Source organism: Mastomys coucha, unplaced genomic scaffold (genome assembly GCF_008632895.1).
Source record: "Mastomys coucha isolate ucsf_1 unplaced genomic scaffold, UCSF_Mcou_1 pScaffold18, whole genome shotgun sequence".
Taxonomy (NCBI): Eukaryota; Metazoa; Chordata; class Mammalia; order Rodentia; family Muridae; genus Mastomys; species Mastomys coucha.
Window position 1 is genome coordinate 1,961,552 of NW_022196900.1, and position 21,720 is coordinate 1,983,271.

A 21,720-nucleotide genomic window follows, 5' to 3' on the forward strand; every position below is an offset into this window, starting at 1 on the left:
GAAATGTTTGGAACTTTGGGCTGGAAACTCTGGTGACTGTGCTGAGCTTAATGAGCTATCCTGTGGGAACTTGCAAGATAAGATTTTTTTTTAACAGGGCTGGAGAGATGGTTCAGCGGTAAAGAGCACCAACTGTTCTTCTGAAGGTCCTCAGTTCAAATCCCAGCAACCATATGATGGCTTACAACCATCTGTAACAAGATCTGACGCCCTCTTCTGGGGTATCTGAAGACAGCTACAGCGTACTTACATATAATAAATAAATAAATCTTAAAAACAAATTTTTTTTTTAGAGAAATACAGACAATGGAGGCCTGGCTTATGAAATTTCAGAGGGGAGTTTGAGTGACTTAAACACTATATCAGAGTTGTTAATGATATTTTTAATTAAGGATATGTTATTTCTTCTAAGCTGGGGCTGAAGAAATAACTGTGACTAATAAGAGATCATCATTGATTTGAAATCTTCTGTAGGTGTTTCCTCAGGAACAGAAGATAGAAGCTGTGGTCTAAAGGAAGCAAAGACTGCATCAAACCAACAGCAGAATGAGGCAAATAATATATGAAAGTCTCCTGCCTCATACTGGTTTTGCAAGCAGGAAGGGGTCATGGACAGAGCTGAGTTTGACATTCTGTGGCTCACTTGGAATCTCCTACGAGAGACCAGGAGAATCCAATGGTGCAGATGAAGCCTCAGTTGCAGTGGAGATCCCCAGATTTTAGAGATGCCATGAGATGCCATCAAGGACAGTGTAGGTGTGGAGTTGAGCCACCCTGAGCCTACAAGACAAGCCCTCAGGAGCCCCAAGGATTACGAGTGAGTCCCAGATGTCAGACACTGAACTATTTACACCGTTGGATGCTTGGTTTTGCATTGCTTTGCTTTAATAGTAACTGATCCCTGATTCATCCCTCTTGGAATAGAAAAGAAAAATATATATTATACATTATTACATAATATTATAGGAACCTGCAAATGAGAATCTTTGAACTTTTAAGGGGTTTGAATTTTTTAAAGACTATAGGACTTTTAAAGTTATGTTGTATTTAAATTTGTGATAATTAAGAAGAGTTATGGTTTAATATTTATCATGTATTTGCATATAAAATTGACATGGAGTTAATTGTGCTGTTTAGTTTTTGTCAATATGACACCAGCTAAAGTCATCAGGGAAGAACAAACATCAGTTGAGAAACTACTTCCAACAGACTGATTGGTAGGCAGATTTTCTTGATTAATGATTGATATTGGAGGGTCCAGCCTCTGGGTGTTATGCTACTCCTAGGCAAATAGTCCTGGGTTGCATAAGAGAGCAACCTGAGTAAGCCATGGGGGCAAATCTGCAACCATCATCCCTTCGAAGAAATCTCTGCTTTAGTTCATGCCTTCAGGTTCCTGCCTTGGAATCCTGCCGTGACTTCCTTCAGTGGTGCCTATTATCTAAGAGTTGAAAGATAATAAGCCAGTTCTTCTAAGTTAATTTTGGTTAGTGTTTTGTCAAACAATAGAGAAACCTACCTAAAACAGGCCTATACAGTTCTATGACAGTACATAATCAAGATCACAGATGTCATTTCCAAAAACATCTTGATGACTGTTTGAAGTTCCTTGCTGTGTTATGTTCTGGTCCTCCAGATATCCCAGACTAACACATCAGTGCTGTTACTACAGATTGATTTGTGCTTCCTAAATTTTATATAAAATAAATCACACAGACTGTGTTTTTGTGGGGCCTTGCTTTAACTGGATAATTATGTTGGAGTCATCCATTTTGATGAATGTATTGAAAGTTTGTTTCCTATTTATTGTTGAGTGGTATCTTATTGTGTGGCCACACCATAACCATGCAAAAAAATGTGTTTTTAATTAAGTTTTAAGAAAAATTTCTGGTGTTATATATGGTGATTTAAATAAGAATGACCCCCGTGGGCTCATATATTTAAATGCTTAGTCATTAGGGAGTGGCGGTATTTGGGAAGGATTGAGAGGCGTGGCTTTGTTGGAGAAAGTGTATCACTGAAGGTAAGCTTTGAAGTTTCCAAAGACCATGCCAGATCCAGGTTTTCTCTCTTTCTGCCTAAAGATCTAACATAGAGCTCTCAGCTACGGCTACAGCACCCACCTGTATACGGCTATGCTCCCCACCATGAGAACAATGAACTAAACCTTTGAAACTATAAACAAGGCCCCAGTTAAATGATTTCTTACATAAGAGTTGCCTTGGTCATGATGACTCTTCACAGAAATAGAACAGTGATTAAGATGCTATGTTTATTTAAAGCAATCTTATTAGGTGCTCCTCATATAGACAGGTAGAACCAGACATTTTGGCAGTCATAGGTCATTGATGAAATACAGGCTTGTGTGTAGTTTTGAACAGTGTATGTGTGTGTGTGTGTGTGTGTGTGTGTGTGTGTGTGTATGCATGTGCGCGTATGTATGTTTTCAAGTATTTTTCAGTGAGTATGCTTTACTCTTACAATAACCAGAGTGCTATACAGAGCTGCTCCTTATTTCAGTTTTGTTCGAAACGACATTTACTTACTATGTAACGACAAATGTCTCCTTCAAGAGGACTTCGTTTTTTCCTCTCCCTAGAAATTGCAAAAACAACTGAGATACTGAGCAGTTTAATTGCAGTGATAATGTATTGGCTCTACTTAGGGAATTAGCTCGCAAAACTTTTCCCTGAGGCAAAATAAAAATGTCATGCACAAAGGCATCATGGTGCTTATGCTAACTCTGGCATTTTAAACACTTGAGCTCATTATTAATCTCATTAATTTTGTGATTGTTAATAACACTGCTATTTATATGTAACTTAGCCTTTGCAGATTTCCATCAAACACAGTAAAACCCAACGGATAATGGATCTAAAATGTTAGGCATGTGTCTGAATAATTTTCTGCAGCAGGAAATATTCTTTGAGATTCCACACAGGTGAGCATACCGTGACAACTGGGAACTGTTTTTATTTTTGTTTTGATATGTAGGAAAATTTCAGGTAAAATGCATTCATTTGCTCAACTGAGAATAAGAAAAGATATATTTTCTAAAAGAATATCAGGTAGAAAACAAGGTGCTGTGTGAGTTAATTCTCCAATTGTAATATTTTTTAAGCCCCAACAAAAGCAATTTCAGATGGAAAGGTTTGGTTTTGCTCACAGTTCAAAGTTACAATTCATCAGGTAGTCGTGAACTGCCCAACATAGGTTTGGGGAATCAAACAAGTGCTCTTAACCACTGAACCATTTCTCCAGCCTTTAGTTTGTAAAATTTTATAGAGGTAAAATAACAAAGAGTTAAAAAAAAAAAGTTGGGCTGGTGAGATGGCTCAGGGTGTAAGAGCACTGACTGCTCTTTCAGAGGTCCTGAGTTCAAATCTTAGCAATCACATAGTGGCTCACAACCACCTGTAATGAGATCTGACACCCTTTTCTCGTGCGTCTGAAGACAGCTACAGTGTACTTATTTGTAATAGTAAATAAATCTTTGGGCCAGAGAGAGCAGGGACTGAGCAAGTGGGGTCAACCAGAACAGGGTCGACAAGAGCAAGCGGAGGTCCTAAAAGTCAATTCCCAACAACCAGATGAAGGCTCACAACTATTTGTATAGCTACAGTATGTACTCATATACATAAAATAAATAAATAAATATTTTTTTTAAAAAAGGTACTGCACTCTTTTGTTGAAAACAAAGCATGACTCCTCAGGAAGTACATCTCTCACTTTTGCAATAAATGGTGTAGCCCATCTTGCTCACTGATAGAGTAACTCATAATTACTTATCTCTGTCAGCTGTGTCTCTATATAGTTGTAAAGTTATGAACAATAAACATTTCTTCCATTACATATGACTATATGACAACAGTGAAGCTATTATAATTTTTGTATTACTTTATATTGTCCAACCATGTGTAAAAACATGATAATTACCTGTTGTTAGTGGTGAAAAATATAATAGCTAACAAAGCATTTATTGCTGATAGAAATACCTCTATGGCATTATTGGGAATGGTTTGGTTTTGCTTTGAAGAGATTGTTTTGTTTTCAGTACTGGGAATTAGACCCCAGGTCTCATCCATACTAACTGAGCATTCTACCATTGAACCACATCTCCAATTCCCTTGCTGGAAATATACATCAACTACAAAAAATACTATGGATATTTCTCCCAACAAACATAGAACTACCTATGCTATAGAGATCCCAATCCTAGATACATTGCCAATAAATATGAGATAATTATGTCTAAGGCATAAATGTAATTTCACAGAAACTAATTTGGTTTCAGCCCAAGTGTCCACGAAGAGATGAATAAATAAAGAAAGCATAGTGTCCCTGTGCATAATTACTGAGCTTTAAAGAAAGAGAAACTTGTGTGTTGTGAGGAACTTGGAAAACAGTATTTTAAGTAAATTAAGCAGGCACAGAAAGTAAATGTCACTAATGTATGTAATTGCTAATGTATGTAATCGCTAATGTATGTAATCGCTAATGTATGTAATCCAAACCCCTTGAACTCATAGGGAGAGGATGAGTAAACTGATGATTAGCAGGAAGGTGGAGGGTAGTGGTAGAAGTTAGGAAGAAGCTTGAGCAAAAATTCAAATTTCTAGTTTAAAAGGAGGACTACATTAAAGAGCTCTATTTACATCTTGGTGACTACAGATAATAGTACACTGCATGTTTGAAGTTGCTCAAAGAGTAATTGTGTTTTTACCATCAAAATACACATAAAGAATTTTTGTTAACTGACTTAATTAGCTATTTATGCATTGTACATAATACATCGAAACATAAGGCAATAGTTTTATAGGCAAATATATACTAATTTGCTTGTAAATTTAAAAAATACTACATCATACGGAGACTTATACTGATGGAGAGTAAATCGTTGCCTCTCGGATACAAATCTATTCTTTTATACCCCGACTTTGGTGTTAGACCACATTTCTATTTTGCCAAATATCTCTGGGTTAGACTCTGTTTAAGCAAAGAAGCAAACAAAAGCTGAAGGTGTTGTTTCTACAGAGATCAACCTAAGAGCAGTGAGTTCCACAGTACTCAGACTACAGTCTCTAAGGTCTATTTTCCACTAAAGGAAATGGGGCTTTTTAGAGAATTGGCAGATTCTGCGTGTAGGGAATGCATCGGACAAGCGAGTGCAGAGACACGTTACATCAGAACGGAAGGACAATACCAAAGATGTCTGAGTTACATCAAAAGGACTCAGGAGCCAACTGAAAGCAGTCACTGAGTAAAGCTAGATTAATTTAAGCCTCAGTGAAAATAATGCTGCAGATATCGAAACCAACATGTCTAGATTCAAGAGTTCATGAACCCAAGAAAATCACAAGTGGTCTCTTTAGAAAATCATAGGAATCCAGTTTATTATTCTGAAACCTCCCAGTAAATAAGTAAATATAGTTGGTGAGAGTAAAATAAAATGTGTGTCTTTACTAGAAGAACTAGACCTAAAGGAAACCAAGTGGTTAATAAAGAAAGATGTTCACGTGTTGATGAAGGAAACACTCCATATGCCCATCAAGGTTTGCTGTGGTCTCCACTTGCAATTGATAAAGCATGTTATTATTTCATGGATCTTGAAGAAGATACAATAGGCCTGGGTCATAGGAGTCTCTGTACTCAGGAGGCAGAAGGCGGCATGGGCATCCTGTGGCACTGTCTCTCTTTGCTCTGTACTCAGGAGGCAGAAGGCGGCATGGGCATCCTGTGGCACTGTCTCTCTTTGCTCTATACTCAGGAGGCAGAAGGCAGCATGGGCATCCTGTGACACTGTCTCTCTTTGCCCAGGGGAGGGATCTATAAAAGTACAATGCATACAGTGGATTTGTGTCATAGCAGGGAACACTAAACGGATGATGCTTAATGCCAGAGGAACTATTCAGCTGTGATTTAAACTAAATCAGGTCTGAGGAATAAGAATAATCTCACTGGAGGGAGCCTTCTAAGAGGGAAACAAGGGTACTGGAAATACAGAACTGTGGAGAGTCAGAGAAGTGATGATGACCACTGCCGGCTTTGATGGTGAAGCCACAGCAAGACATGCATGTGGTCACCAGCCCCTGGAAAAGAAAGGAGAATGGATGCCTCCTGCACTCTCTAGATGGAGCACAGTTCTGTCAACAATTTGGCATCTGCCCACTAGAGCCCATTTCACATTTCTGCCTTACAAACCATAAGACAAAAATTAGTATTGTTCTGAACTTCCAGATACCTGATAATTTGTTACAGCTATGATAAAAAAAAATTATTATAAGGAGAGGAAAAGGTTTTTTTTTTTGTTTGGGGGTTTATTTTTTAATATTTGAAGGATCGTTGTGCCTCTTCCCTTAACCTGAGCAATGTAAAAAATGTGGGCCATTGTTGACAACTCAGTATCATATCTAACCACTGTCTACTGTCTTCAGGCCACATGTGGATGATTTTGTCAACCCTACAAATACAGTCATAGTTAGCTTTTGTCAACTTGACATAACTTAAACATACCTGGGAAGAAGTCACCTCACTTGGAAAAACTGCTTCTATCAGCTAGAGTGTGGGCATGTCTGTGGGTCATTTTCATGATTGCTGATTGATGTGGTGGCAGGTGCTAGGCATGAGGGGCTGCAGTGGGCGAGTGAGCTTCCTGGAGATAGCCCACCATATTGTAGCACTTTGATGAGTGTACCCTGGAGAGGCATAGCCCCAGGGGCTTTGTCTCAGGGCTGCTTCTGGCCACTGATGATGTGCCTTCTCATGTAGCACTTTGATGGGTGTACCCTGGAGAGGCATAGCCCCAGGGGCTTTGTCTCAGGGCTGCTTCCGGCCACTGATGATGTGCCTTTGTGTCTCAGGACTGCTTCTGGCCACTGATAATGTGCCTTCTCATGTTTGCCATTGCTACATTCCTCTTGTACCTGACATGGTGTAATTTGGTGTGGGGAGACCCTCACTGCCTACAGCCTGGTGTGATTCCCTCCTGGGTGATAGACAGCCCACTCCATTGGGCAATTTTCCTGCAGATCAACATGAAGATGAGTAAAATATTATTTAGATGAATTATTTTACAGGATTCCTGATTTTACTTAAATAGTTTTCGAAAATTAGAGTAATTGATAGGAAATTTAAGGAAATGGTTTAAATTGTTTTGCCAGAACGATATAATGCAATTAGAGTGTGGTCCCTCCTTGTAGAATAGCAAGCAAAAGCTGCATAAGTTAGAAAAGGAACACGGTGAGCTAGAGAGATGGCTCAGCGGTTAAGAGCACTGACTGCTCTTCCAAAGGTCCTGAGTTCAATTCCCAATAACCACATGATGGCTCACAACCATCTGTAATGGGATCCAATGCCCTCTTCTAGTGTGTCTGAAGACAGTGTACTCATAGAAATAAAAAAAATAAATCTTTAAAAAAAAAAGAAAGAAAAGGAACACAATGAGATTTCATGTATTACAAGCATGTAATTGTACTAGAGAAAAAAATAGGCTTGGGACAAGTCAATGATCAAAGAAAAAATTTCTTCTAGGTTAGGTCTGAGTTCCTGGATCCTGAGATCTAGGGATGTAGTCACAGGCACAGATTTCAGTGTGCACCAGGAAAAGTCCAAGTTGTGAATAAAGAGTACCTAATTCTATTATAAGAATAGAGGATAGAAGATTAGCCAACTTAGCTGAACACGATTTCATAAATAAGGTGTAAGATAGATGATGATCTGTTTCTTGGTAAATACAAATTGTTGTCAGCAAAGCATAGGGAAAGACTTGCTACTATAGACTGGTTTGCTTAAACTTTGTCAATCAATAACAAAAGAATAATTGCTCTGGGGTTGCATTGAACTTGTGGAGAGAAATATGATGGGAAATGTTTAGTTTGTTACGAGTTTCAAAGGAAAAATACATAATCAATAACCTGTTGTAATTTCCTTTTGGGTAATGATTTTAATTTGTTTTCAAAGAATATGTTTTTGCGGTGATTGTTTTTAGAGAATATGTAACTTGTGGCTATGAGGTAATCTTTTTCTTACATAGAGAACTCTGTCTTAGGTAGTATAAAAAGGCTAAAAGAAAAAAATAAAGTTGTTGGAGTCAACTCATTGGAGTTTGCTTCATCCACTAAATGTGTGTGTGTGGGTATGGGTGAGTGTGTGTAAAATGGTTGAAGACTGATTGTTGAAGCTTTGTTCCATCCACCAATCATGTGTATGTATGTATGTAAGTATGTATGTATGTATGTATGTATGTATGTATATGTGTGTATGTAAAGTGGTTAGAGCCTGCTTGTTGGAGTTTGCTCCAAAATGTGTGTCTATACATATACATATATATACATATATATGTGTGTGTGTATATATATATGAATGAAGTGGATCTTTGGATCTTTGTTCCATTCACTCAATGTGTTAATGTGTCTGTCTGTCTGTATGTATGTATGTAATGTGTCAAGTTGTTGAAACTTGCTCATTGGTACTTGTTTCATCCACAAGTGTGCGCGAGCCTGTGCTTGCTTTATACCGTCGCCAACCCACATTCCCTCCTTGGATCACTGAACATATTGTTGGAGCTAGTCTTAGACAGTGTGGTAGGACCCAGCCCACTATGGGCAGCGTTATTTCTGGGCACGTGGGCCTAGGCTGTAAAAGGAAGGTAGCTAAGCAAGCCAGTGGAGGTGGTCTGTAAGCAGATTTCTCCCTGGTTTCTGCCTCAAGCTCTTATCTGACCTCTCTCATGGATGGACTACGTCATGGAAATGTAAGCCAAATAAACTCTTTCCTCCCCAAATTGCTTCTGGTCAGTGCTCTCACAGCAACAGAAAGCAAACTAGAACAGAAATCTAGCAGAAAAACCAGTGAATTCTTAGAAAAATCAAACTAAACAGAAAAAAAACCACAACAGATTATTTTTAAAAAATCACCATAAAACAGTTCCTGACTAATACAGATGTAGAGGCTCACAGACATCTATTGATTTGAGTACAGGGTCCCCAGTGAAGGAGTTAGAGAAAGAACCAATGGAGCTGAGGGGTTTGCAGCCCCTTAGGACGAACAACTATGAACTAACTAGTACCCTCAGAGCTCCCAGGCTCTCAACAACCAACCAAGGACTGCACATGGAGGGGTCTGATTGTTCTGGCAGCATGTGTATAGTAGAGGATTGCAATTTGATCATCAATAGGAGGAGAAGAGCTCGGCCCTGTGAAAGTTCTGTGCCCCAGTGTAGGGGAATGCCAGGGCCAATAAGTGGGAGAGGGTGGGGTGGCAGGCATGGGGAGGGGGGAGGCAACAGGGGTTTGTTTTTGTTGTTTTTGTTTGTTTCTTTGGTTTTTGGAGGGGAAACTAGGAATGGAGAAATTTACATGTAAATAAAGAAAATATCTAATAATAAAAAAAATTAAAAAAAAATCACCATTAAAAAATAGCTAAGCTTCAGAGAATGGAGATTTAGACTAACAGAGGACCTCTCAACAAACGCCAGGGAAAACAGAAATACAAAGGTGGTGAAATGGTCGGTGTTGTGAGGACCTGGAACTACTGGGAAAAAGCAAAAGTCATAATCAACATTAGATTTTGATATAACAAAGATGAACACTGCCGGGCAGTGGTGGCGCACCCCTTTAATCCCAGCACTTGGGAGGCAGAGGCAGGTGGATTTCTGAGTTTGAGGCCAGCTTGGTCTACAGAGTGAGTTCCAGGACAGCCAGGGCTACACAGAGAAACCCTGTCTTGAAAAAACAAAAAACAAAAAAAAGATGAACACTGTCCAAGCTTGGGTAAACATGAAAATGGTAACCAAAGGGCTCTGGGAAAATAATAACAGCAATAATTCCCAGGTACTTCAAAGTACTAATTAATGTAATCACAATCATTCTGGGACCCGCAATACCAAGCTCTTATCAAAGCCAGTTTGCTGACCTAATGTTTTTATTTCTGCTATGACCTTTAGGACAGACATAAGGGGCAGAACATTCATTAATCTGTTAATGTTTCTTCTTTTAAAAGACATTTTGTTTTATTTTATTATATATGTGTATGTGTGCACACGTGCATATGCGGAAGCCAGATATTTGTGGAGGCCAGAGATGTTAGATCCCCCCAGGAGCTGGAGTAGCAGGGTGCTTGTGAGCCACTTAATGCGGCTGCTAGGAACTGGATTCAGATCCTCTGCAAGAGCAGTGAATACTCTTGTTTGTTTGTTGGTTTTTCGAGACAGGGTTTCTCTGTGTAGCCCTGGCTGTCCTGGAACTCAGTCTGTAGACCAGGCTGGCCTCGAACTCAGAAATCCTCCTGCCACTGCCTCCCAAGTGCTGGAATTAAAGGCGTGCGCCACCACCGCCCGGTGTGAATACTCTTAACTATCTTTCTGCCCCCTGTTAATGTTCCTCCTCCTCCTCCTCCTCCTCCTCCTCCTTCTCCTCCTCTTTTTAATCTTTATTTACAGTCCAGATTTTATCCTCCTCCCAGTCCACCTTCTGACTGTTCCACATCCCATACCTCCCCTCTCCACCCCCACCCTCCCACCCCACCAGACTTCCCCACTCCCTTGGACCTCCAGTCTCTTGAGGGTTAGGTGCATCTTCTCTGACTGAGTCCAAACCTGGCAGTCCTCTGCTGTATTTATGTTGAGGGCCTCATATCAGCTGGTGTATGCTGCCTGGTTGGTGGCCCAGTGTCTGAGAGATCCCGAGGGTCCAGGTTAATTGAGGTGTCTGGTCCTCCAACAGGGTTGCCCTCCTCCTCAGCTTCCTCCTGCTTTTCCCTAATTAAACCACTGGGACCAGCAGCTTCTGACCATTCTTGATTGTTACTCCAAGGAAGCTCTGCTCTTCCCCATGACTGCCTGTATACGACATGTTCACATTCCGCCAACAGAGGGCAGCAGCTGCCCACGATCTTGTTCACTTAATCTTGGCACTTTTCGTAGCCAAATTGGAATAGGCAAAATGTTTTATTCTGTACTGTAGTTTGTTTCTTCTTGTCCCCAAGAAGGAAATGAACATGATGAGAAAGGTTCTTCCATGTTACAAACTACTCTGCCAACTGAACTACACTACCAGCCCCCAGCTTTTTTTTTTTCCCCAGAATTTAAACCTACATATGGAAGTGGTTTTCATGAGCTAGAAAAAGAAATGTCAGGCAAATGACAAATTTGTTGTTCTTTTCTCCTTTTATCTGTCAATGCTACTCAGTCATTTCATTGGAAATATAAGTCAGCCTTGGGTCTCAGCTTATATTTCAGTGCCTAGATAGATATAATAGGTCAGTCCTGACATTTTCCTATCCACTCTTTTTTTTTTTTTTTAAAGCAATGCATTCAAAAGGAACCTAGAAAGTTAACATACATGAATGAGACTAGACACTCGGTAATCACACAACAGTCCTGAGATTCGCAGTTGAGCTGCCCTTAGTTCCTAACAGCCCACCGTGACCTAGGAAGACTCCCCCTACCTGGGTGTCCCTACATTACTACACTATAGCGAGGACCTCTGTACTGCAATCAGAGAGAACAAGCCTGAAAACAGGTTAACAGGGAATTGTAGACTACGTGGTGACTGAAGTTTGTTCCCAGCATATCGAATTCCCTCCTTTTTCTATAACTAATAGTAGTCACAGCAATACTTCGTAATGTCAGGGTGTCCACCCATTTCATTTGGTAAAGGTTGAAAGGATGAGCTCTGGAATAACATTTGTCTTCACGAAAACCAAGATGGCCGTTTGTTCTGTGACCTGAAGAAACCAACATGACCACGCTGAACACCGTTTTATCCTCTGTGAAGCAGTGCTGGTAACTTTACAGGACACAAACAGGTGCTGTTTAAGTGGGCATTTAAGAATACTTTTTATTATTAGCTATATTGAAGGAAATGTTGCTTTATTACCAGTGGCTGGCCAGGGCATTCTGGGAAAGCCTTTGAGGATTCAGATACCTAAGCAGTAAGAAAGAGCAGGAAATTAAGTATGTGGCAGACTGGGGGAGAGCAGGGCTGAATACTATATGGCACAAAGAATATTATATGGCCTTTCCTTATGATGATAGCTTTTATGGGTTTTAGAAGAACAATTAAGGTATTAATTTCAATTTTTTCCTGTCATGGAAAAAGTCATAAACTGAATGAAGAAAAAAGTAGATACTCTAGTCTTCTCAAATGAGGAATTCAGGAGGAACTGCTTTATACGTCATTCATTGGCAAACAAATTCCATTCCTCTATGTTATGCAAGAGAAAACTGAACATTGGCAGGAACCAATGAGCAAGCAGTGGTGAGGTGGCGACAGCGGGCCGGACTCAGCAACCCTATGCTGGCATCTGTGATGTGTCAGGCTCTATGTGCCAGATAAGGAACAAACTGGCATGCTTCCCCACACTCATGAAGTCTGTCTAGGTAGCAGGTCCCTGATGCCAACCGATGAGCATGCTAGAACGGAACTGTGTGTGGCAAAATCTTAGGTTCCTCAAAATCTGAAAACAGACCCCATCCACAAGACAGTGAATCAGACACTTTAGGACAGTGTACATGGGAAGCTATATTTTTAATGTGTCCTCTGGTGATTGTGAGAAATATCACCGGTGTTTCTCAAAAAGTGAACTTCTATCCACATTTTGTGTCGAACCAGCCTCTTTATGAGTGTGGTGTTTATGTTTTCAAGCTACCCTGAGGCTTGAGAAGCAGTATAATGAAGCTTTCTCTGGTACCCCTTCCTTCCTGTGAAATAACACACATATCAAAGAACACTATAAATGGTACAGTCAGTTAGATAGAGTTCTTAGAATCTTTCACCAAACTGAAAGTCCAGCATATAATGCACCTTGTAACCACATTTTAATCCATAAGATGCTGCCATACAACTCTGGCCACATATGACTCTAGCACTTACTGGTGTTCAAGAAATCTTAAGGATGCAGTTCTTAAGAATGTTCCCAAGCTGCATATCACTGCCATGGAGTCAGTATGGAACAGAAAGAGACAGCCCTGAGAGCTTAAGGCCTCCAAATGTGCTGGTTAGTTTTCTGTCAGCCTGACACAAGCTAGGGTCATCTGGGAAGAGGAAATCTCAAGAGAGGAAAAGCCTCTATTGCCTCTAGGCAAGTCTGTTGGACATTTTCTTGATTAAGTATTGATGGGGGAGGGGAGGCCACTGTGGCAACCCCTAAGCAGGTGATCCTGAGTTGTATAAGAAATCAAGTATGGGGGCTGGAGAGATGGGTCAGTAGTTAAGAGCACTAACTGCTCTTCCAGAGGTCCTGAGTTCAAATCCCAGCAACCACATGGAGGCTCACAACCATCTGTAATGGGATCCATGCCCTCTTCTGATGTATCGGAAGATAGCTACAGTATACTCACATAAATAAAATAGATAAATCTTTTTTTAAAAAGTAAAAGAAAGAAAGAAAGAAAGAAAGGAAGGAAGGAAGAAAGGAAGGAAGGAAGGAAGGAAAGAAGTAAGGAAGGAAGGAAGGAAGGAGAGCAAGCCATGGGGAGCAAGTCAAGGAGCTGCATTCCTTCATGGCTTCTGCTTTACTTCCTATCTCCAGGTTCCTGCCTTGACTCCCCTCTGGAATGGACTTCCTTCCACCTTGAAGCGGAAGATGAAATAAACCCTAGCCTGCCCAACTTACTTTTGGTCAGTGTTTTATCACAGCAACCAAAAACATTATTAAGGCACTAATGAAATCATTACTCTTCTCATAGTAAAGGCTCTGGAAAGTAACGTTTCTAGCTCAATATGGTAACTTTTCCTTAAGGCTCTTCTGCTGCTGGCCAGTAAAGTAAAACTGAGTACCTGCCATAGTTGAATAGTTCATCTCAGAAAGTCACAAAACATATACACTCTGCTAGAGTACTGCAACTTTTCATACCATGACCAATATTTAGTAGGCAGTAAGCATCGTCCCGTGGTTCTCAAGCCCCTGAATGTTGACCTTTTACAATCAACCGTGAAATTTAAATTCAAAATGCAAGAATCAGGACAACATAGAAACCAAGCAAGTGGACAGAGACTTAGAGACTCAAGTTACTCCCACTTGAGATATGATGAATGACAAGTGCCTTGAGAACATTAGGTGATGATGCTCCACACGACTAGAAATAAAGAGTGTGAAGATACATGAGTAAGGGATTCTATCCTGTATGAGGACTGAAATTTACTTTTGATAATACATTTAAAATGGGGGAGACATAGCAGTCTTCAACTCGGAATGGCAGGGGCTTTGCATGCTGTCTTAGTTAGGATTTTACTGCTGTGAACAGACACCTCGACCAAGGCAACACTCATCAAAACAACATTTAATTGGGGATGGCTCAGAGGTTCAGAGGTTCAGTCCATTATCACCAAGGTGGGAATATGGCAGTATCCAGGCTGGTATGATGCAGGCAGAGCTAAGAGTTCTACATCTTCATCTGAAGGCAGCTAGCAAAATACTGGCTTCCAGGCAGCTAGGATGAGGTTCTTAAAACCCACACCCACAGTGACACAGCTACTCCAACATGGCCACACCTTCTAATAGTGCCACTCCCTGAGCTGAGCATATACAAACCATCACACAGACCAAGGAAAACTTATCAGTTTACAGAGTAACATCTGACGCAAGACGAACAAGAGTATAGTAGATGGGCCTCAAACAGGGGATCCAAAAATGAAGACATGAATTATGAAAGCACAGATTTGGAAACACCTATAGGAAATTAAAATTTCTAAGATTCATCACCACAGTTAAATATCACAGAGAGGCAGAAGGACTGTCATGGAAGAGAGGCCACTATGTTCCTAAATACCGAGCCATTGATGGCATGGCAAAGAGCAGCCAAGAAGGGTATAGGAACCTCCCAGATGTTGCCAGGTATGCTTAGCTGTTTCCTTTCTCTTCACATCTGTGATTGAATTGTTTTCTTCACTGGTTATCAGTTATATTCATGTTGTCACTGAACCTTAAGATAGGCCTACCTCAGGACAAGTTGAAGTCAGCTTGACTACTCCCGACCTTCCACGAACGCTTACCTTAATGCCCAGGGGATGTGAATGCTATTGTCCTTCAGGTGAACATCATTTAACATATGTGGGCATCCAAGAATAAAAAATTGTTCACTGAACATGAATGGAACTTGGGAAGTAGGCAGAAAGTCTCCTCTTGGAATACAGAAATTAAACCTCCTCTTCAAAATTAAGTATAGTACAGGGTAACATTGTATAGCATGAAGGACGAGGCATACACAGAAACACATGAGTCCAATATACTGAGGTCTGAATCCACTGTGGCACATTTCATACCTGCCAACTCTTCAGTGGTGGTTGGAGGAACTAAATTTGAATGACATGTAAAGATTCAACCATGGATCTCTACTTCTAGTGGGAGCAGCACATGGTAACAGCATTACTGTATAGACTGGTCAGACAGATGAGAAGGATCAGCTCTTCCCCCACTGAATCTAGCTAGAGATTAAGCATAATTAAGCACCGATGATAAGACTTTATTTCAAGCACTTCAAATGCTCATTTCCCTCCTAATAAGTTAAGCTGTTGGGTGCCAGACAGGGTTGCTTTTTAGATCGACAACTGCCAAACATGTTCTTTGTACCCAGCTGCCTTGGGTGGGGCTCTATCTACCAAGATGATTCTCTTGTCAACTGGCAGACTGTCATCAAGGCATTGTGGGTGCTTTAAATGAACCCTGGGGGAAATGCTGAGACACTGTTCCTAGAGAGATATGAAGAAATGTCTACTCATCCCAGACAGGAAACTGATCAGAGACCAAAGTACAGACACTGTCAAAGTCCAACCTATTGAACCAATGAGTTTTATTTCTGTTACTTACAGAAATATGTGTGAGTGTTTACTTATAGAAGCAGATACTCAAAGACATCTGTATCACCAAGCCCACCCTAGCATGGATGACAGTTCACAAAAACTAGAAACAGGGAACACGATACACATCCCACAAGCAATTCAGTGTTTTGGAGAGTTTTTTTTTTTCTAGTTGGTATGAATCTCTTCCAGGCAGCACTGCTAGTCTTTGCTTCTTCAGGCAGCTTGGCTTGTCTGAGAGTAACTCCAAACAATTCTTGCTGTTCATATGCACTTGAAGCAGGGAGTGATTCTGGTCAGTTTCAGGGACTTCCTGAAGCTATTTTGAGTCATTTACTTCCTGCTTTAAGAAACTTCCCTGCAGGATGGTGTGTTTCATCTCCCTATACATATCTAGTCTTGAAACACCCTGTTGTTTCATCTCCCCTTTATAACTTATATCTTAAGACATTTCCTTCCAAAATGCAAGGCTGGGAGGATAGTTAGTCAACAGTTAGCTATTTCACAGAAACAAGAAGCACTTCACCCACTGGCTGCTGTTGAAGCTAAAACTTTTGCTCCAGGAGCTGCTGCTCTAATCATGACCTCTTCTGCAAACTGCACTGGCTTTGGAAGACTCGGTTCTCCATAAGACAGAGCTAGTAAATTCTAGATGAGTCTGTTCAGTGGGGAGTTAGTATTCCTCCAGACTAGAGAAGAGAGTAACTCTCTACTGACTCAGAAAGAAAAATAAACTGTGATTGGTGCAATGTGGGGCTTGTTGTGATTGGTTCTTTTTTCTTTTTGGTTTTTTCGAGACAGGGTTTCTCTGTATAGCCCTGGCTGTCCTGGAACTCATTCTGTAAAACAAGCTGCCCTCAGAAATCCACCTGCCTCTGCCTTCCAAGTGCTGGGATTAAAGGCGTGACCACCACTGCCCAGCTTGTGATTAGTTCTTAAGTGAAGCTTGGCATTTTGTTTATGCAGCATTTGAGATTGGTAGAACTGGGCAAATGCAGGGGCTGTGATTGGTAGAGTCACAGTCCATACACAAGTATGCCATAGTCCCCTTTCATCTATGTGAGAAGACTAGTTTCCCCTAATTGTTTTGTTAGTCTGCAAGACTTCTTCTGGGATTGCAATAATAGGTCTAGTGCAGCACCTGATAATCTCTTTGCCTACAGTCTTAATCAAGCTAGTCAGGTTGTATGGATGGAAGATGCAACTCCCATAGCTGATGGCAGAGACAGCAACACTGGCATTGGCAGTAATGAGGTAACTGAAGAGTTCCAGAGGCATCAAGATCTAAGAGACACCGATGGCCAAAGCTTGGAGCGGCAACACAGAAGGCAGCTAAGAGTTCCCGAGCCCTTCAAGAACTCTGAACTAGAACACTAGGGAGTGGTTAAAGGGTTTCCATGGAAAATGCAAGAAGCTATGACTATATAGGAACAGGAAAAATGTAGGGACTGGCAGGGGCTCTGAAGAACAAAAGGCAGAGACTGTAAAGCTTGGTTGGTCTCCTTGCTGGCAAGAGTCCTGACAACCAACGACCAGGAGTTATAACTCTACCTGCTACAGAGCAGAAGCAAGAGCAATAAGCCTCTCCCTTGAGGACCTGGAATAATAAGCCTTAAGCTTTGACAGCTTCAAACTGAAGTCCAGCTTGTGAGTTCCTGAAACTCAGGGCCTTCAACACTAAGGGGGCAGCAATCTAGAGCAGCAAAACCTCCATCCCTAGCCAGGTGTTTGACATACTCGTTACTAGTCATTCTCCCTATATGATGCTCATTCAAGTTAACTCGGTGTAGAAACCTACACTGAATTTCCAAATAATCTGGGCAGCAAAACCTAACAGCCTTTCATCTAGAGCTAATCATATTGAAACACATAGAATTCACATTGTCTTGAGGGGCTAAACTGCTAAGTATGTGCGGAACCCCTACTTAGTCTCACAGCTCAGACTTTAGATCGGTGGACAGCATGTGCTAAAATTAATGGGTTCCTGTAGGCTAAAACCAAGTTTTATATATAGAAACTTTGCATTCTGTATAAGCTACAGAAATGTTGAGGTCCTGTTTTTCAAGTGTGTTCCTGATGTCCACTTCCTGTGCTTTGTGCAAGTAAAAACAGAGAACCTGACTTTTTAAAAGAGCTGGATGTGGTGGGGCAGAACCTGCAATCCTAGCGGTTGTAAGGAGTCCAAGGTCTGAGGAGTTCCACCAAAGAGCTCTAAACCTGCCTGGGGTCCACAAGTAACTGTCTCCAAATCAAACCAAAAACCCAAAACTACTAAAACCTCAGAAATCTAAAACAAAACAATAATTGGGGTAGGAATAGGAAGTAAAGGGCAAAGTGGAGGAGGTGGGGCACACTGGAAGAGGGAGATGACTGATTATGCAGTGTACTGAGGCACTGAGAAAAAAAAACGACATCTGTACTTACTACCAAGCACTTAAAAGAAAGGTAGCATTTATGTGTCAACTTGACACAAATTAGTCATCAGAGAGGAAGGAGCCTCAGTTGAGAAAATGCCTCCATGAGATCCAGCTGTAAGGCATTTTTTCAATTAGTGTTCAATGGAGGTGCCCAAGGTGAGCGGTGCCATCCCTAAGCTGGTAGTCCTGGGTTCTATAAGAAAGCCGGCCGAGCAAGGCAAGGGAAGCAAGGCACCCCCATGGCCTCTGCATCAGCTCTTGCTTCCAGGTTCCAGCCCTGCTTGTGTTCCTGTCCCGACTTCCTCCAAAGAATTGCAAGTGTAAGCCAAATAAACCCTTTTCTCCTCAGCTTGCTTTTTGGTCATGGCGTTTCATCGCAGCAACAGAAATCCTAAGCCCTTTCTTCTGCCCCTAGTGAGCGACAGTCAGCCTTCTTCACGCTCCAAAAGAGGAAAGGCCTAGAAATCGGCTCTAAGCTTCCTGGGACCTGAGCCACTGGAAAAGCTGGACGCAGCCCCAAGGCCCAGTTTCTCCCGCCTATGGGGAGGAGCCACGAAGATCAATGGCCTTCAGCTTCGGGCCTTCGGGCCTGGGCGGTACACAGAGGGGTGGAGTAGGTCCTAGGCTCCGCCTCCACCCGTGGCCAAGATTCCCTGGATCTAAGCGTGGGACGGTGCCCAGCCCCTCACCCTAAGCCCCCTAGGTTGGCCATGTAGGGGCCTGGGATCCGTCCCTCGGTGTGGCCTGCCTTCAGGCTCTGGAAAGAAGAGGTGTCCCCAAGCTCTGCCCCTTGACCTCAACCTCAAGTCAGATCTGGGCCTTGGTGCGGAATAGGCCCTAGACTCCGCCCGTCTGCCAAGATCGGAAGGTTCCGAAGGGAGGGCGGACCCCGACCAGACTGCAAGCTTCAGCCTTAGCCTGCAGCTTCTGAGGGGAGGAGGCGCCCAGGCCCCGCCCTCAGGGGGGCGTGGTGAGGTCCGGGCCACGCCCCTCTCCTGCAGCAGCTGGTTCCGGCCCGCTCTCCCACCGGTCCCGCCTCGCTGCCCGAGCGTCCGGAGGACCGCTCAGTGGGAGGAGCGCGGAGTCGGCCTGGGTCCTTGCTAGCACCGGCCTGTGTGCTCCGGGAGTCCCACTGTGAGCGGTGAGTACCACGCGGTCCCTGGGCGTCCTTGCAGGCCTTTCCTACGGTGCAGACCCGGGGACATGGGGAGAGCTGGGGGGAGGCCGTGGAACTGGCTCCTGGGGTGACCTCCCTGCCCGCTAACCCAGCCTGCGTCGCTTTGGACTGGGAGTGGCTCTACTCGGCGCCCCGGGAGTTCTCGCCTTGGCGTGAGGGCCGCATTGCCCGGGTGTCAGTCTGCCAGGCCCAGCCCACGGGATAGAAAGGAGCGATTGTGCTCGGCAGATTGGAGTCCCCAACATGGGGTGAAGGCACGCGGGGTGAGGGCGAGAGCCCCCTCAGTGGAAGGGCAGAGAGTCCTAGGTGATTGATTGAGAAACCCAAGGAGAACGGACTCTACCACTTGGCCACTAGAACCGCAAATCTCCCTGCAGCACGCGTGACAGCCTCCAAGCAGAAGTTGCCAAACTTTTGGATTTAGGAGGGGCTGCGCGCCAAAGGAACCTTTGTTATATAGATTGTACCCATTGATTTCCTTGCGGTGTATAAATACAACGTATAGACACTTAATTCAGAATAGATCAATTACATTTAACATGACTTTTTAAAAAATCCTGTATTTTCCAAAACACCGTTATTAAGAATGGCATTCTTTTAACCTTCCTGCAAATCTCTACTTAGAAGACACTCAGTATGACAGACATGTCATGTAGCTTCTGAAGACTTTCAAGTATATTGGTGAAAATGTAACCTTGTCTTGTTTAGAAGTGGTCTTGACTGCCCAAACACCTGCACCTGCGTTTCTCTGCAGCGTACTTTAGAACCACTAAACTAGCCAATGCTTAGAAGGCATAGTTCACTGGGTTTGCCGCTTTGTTTATGGTTCATCCACCCAGCCCCGTGGAGCGAGTTAACCTCTGACTTTAGAACTGAGTACAAGATCCCCACAGTTGGTAGTGACCCTGGGTGACGTTCGTGTGGGCCTTGGTTATTTCTATGCCCTGGTGACTTGATCCATGTAAGCATCGGGTTGCTGCATTGGTGTACCAAACCAGGCCTGTGGGTTCAGGGAGGTGCGTATGAACAGAGCATGCCAAATGTGTAGGGGTTGCTGCGAGATCGCCAAGTAGTTGAGAGGTCATCTCTAAAATATCAGGTGGCATGTTTTTGCCTCCTTTCCCCTATGTTCAGTTCTGTTTGGGGTCTCTAGCCTTGGATTTGTTGAAATATGTGTCCCAGTCTCTGAATTCTGCCACTTCCACATTCCTGGTGAGCTATGTGTATGGTCCTTTCTCTGCCACTAGAAAGCAGTCGCCCAGTGTGTCCATGTGTGATAGATGGAACCCCACATTAGATTCTTTCCTGTTTCATACTGTCTACACAAACTTGAGATAGAAGTTATATACATATTATCAAAAAGTGTATATCTCAAAGCAAACAAATTTCTTTATCCTCTACCCAAAGAGCCTACTGTGTTCTGATTGAGCTTAAGCACTTTGGGTAATACATTAGAAATTATTTGAACACATGCTGTTGCTCCCACAGTTGGGAAAAATTTAGACTGGATCTAAACTCTGAGCACTTGTGTTCTTGCTATACACGTTGATGCTGGAGCCTCCCTTATTCATCCCTTGAGTAGATGTTTATCTCATCCCCAACTCTTCTGGACCTTGGGAAATTAATGGTTTTAAAAGGTGAAGGGCCTGTCTGGAATTTAGAGCCAAGAGCATAGGTAAGTACTGTTCAGTTGAGACCATTTCCCGTCTGTATGTGTACATGAAGCACAGTCATGTAAGAAAGCAATACCTGCTAGTAAAGTGCATCAAAAGCACATACAAAGGAAGCCAGAGGCCTACATGTGAAGATGACAATTAAAATAAATGGAATTTATTACCATGTGCCCGGCAAATAACATTGTTCGTCTTGTTTCCTCCATTCTTATGTCTTTTAGGAGGAAATACCTCCTCACGAGGTAGCTAGAGTCAGTATAGGAAAATCCCTTCCAACCCGTGTCCATTCCTGGCCTAGCCTTGTGTGTGTGTGTGTGTGTGTGTGTGTGTGTGTGTGTATGTGTAGGGGGTTAACTTGATCTCTCAGAACCTTAGTGTCTGAGAGCCTGAGTTTACAACTAGGCGGTTGTTAGTAGATGTCCCAAACACCCATGGTTTCTTGAGAGAGATTTATGCTAGTGTTTGTGCATGTTTCTTCTCAACCCTGTGTTCTGCAGTGTTACATTTCTGTAGCTTGAAATAGGCCATTATGAGAATATTTACACCATGGAAATCATCCAGCACTCCATGTATGAGCTTTTTCTACCCAGGAACAAATTGCTAAACATTTACCAGCACACTGCTGCTATTGCTGGAGCCAAGGTGCATTTAATTTA

At 42.4% G+C, this 21,720-nt stretch overlaps 1 protein-coding gene and 1 pseudogene across 2 annotated transcripts in view; one reads left to right on the plus strand and one right to left on the minus strand.

The window, feature by feature from the left end:
* The window catches only part of LOC116095233, a 19,713-nt pseudogene extending 8,863 nt beyond the window's left edge, over positions 1 to 10,850 (minus strand).
* An 8,303-nt stretch (positions 10,851 to 19,153) lies between these two features.
* The window catches only part of Aco1 (aconitase 1), a 57,718-nt gene continuing 55,151 nt past the window's right edge, over positions 19,154 to 21,720 (plus strand). The window contains exon 1 of one of the 2 annotated variants that reach the window (XM_031377055.1): positions 19,154 to 19,355. The gene's annotated coding sequence lies outside the window, so the exon portion shown is untranslated. The remainder of the gene's footprint in view (positions 19,356 to 21,720) is intronic. The other variant, XM_031377054.1, reaches the window with a different exon arrangement.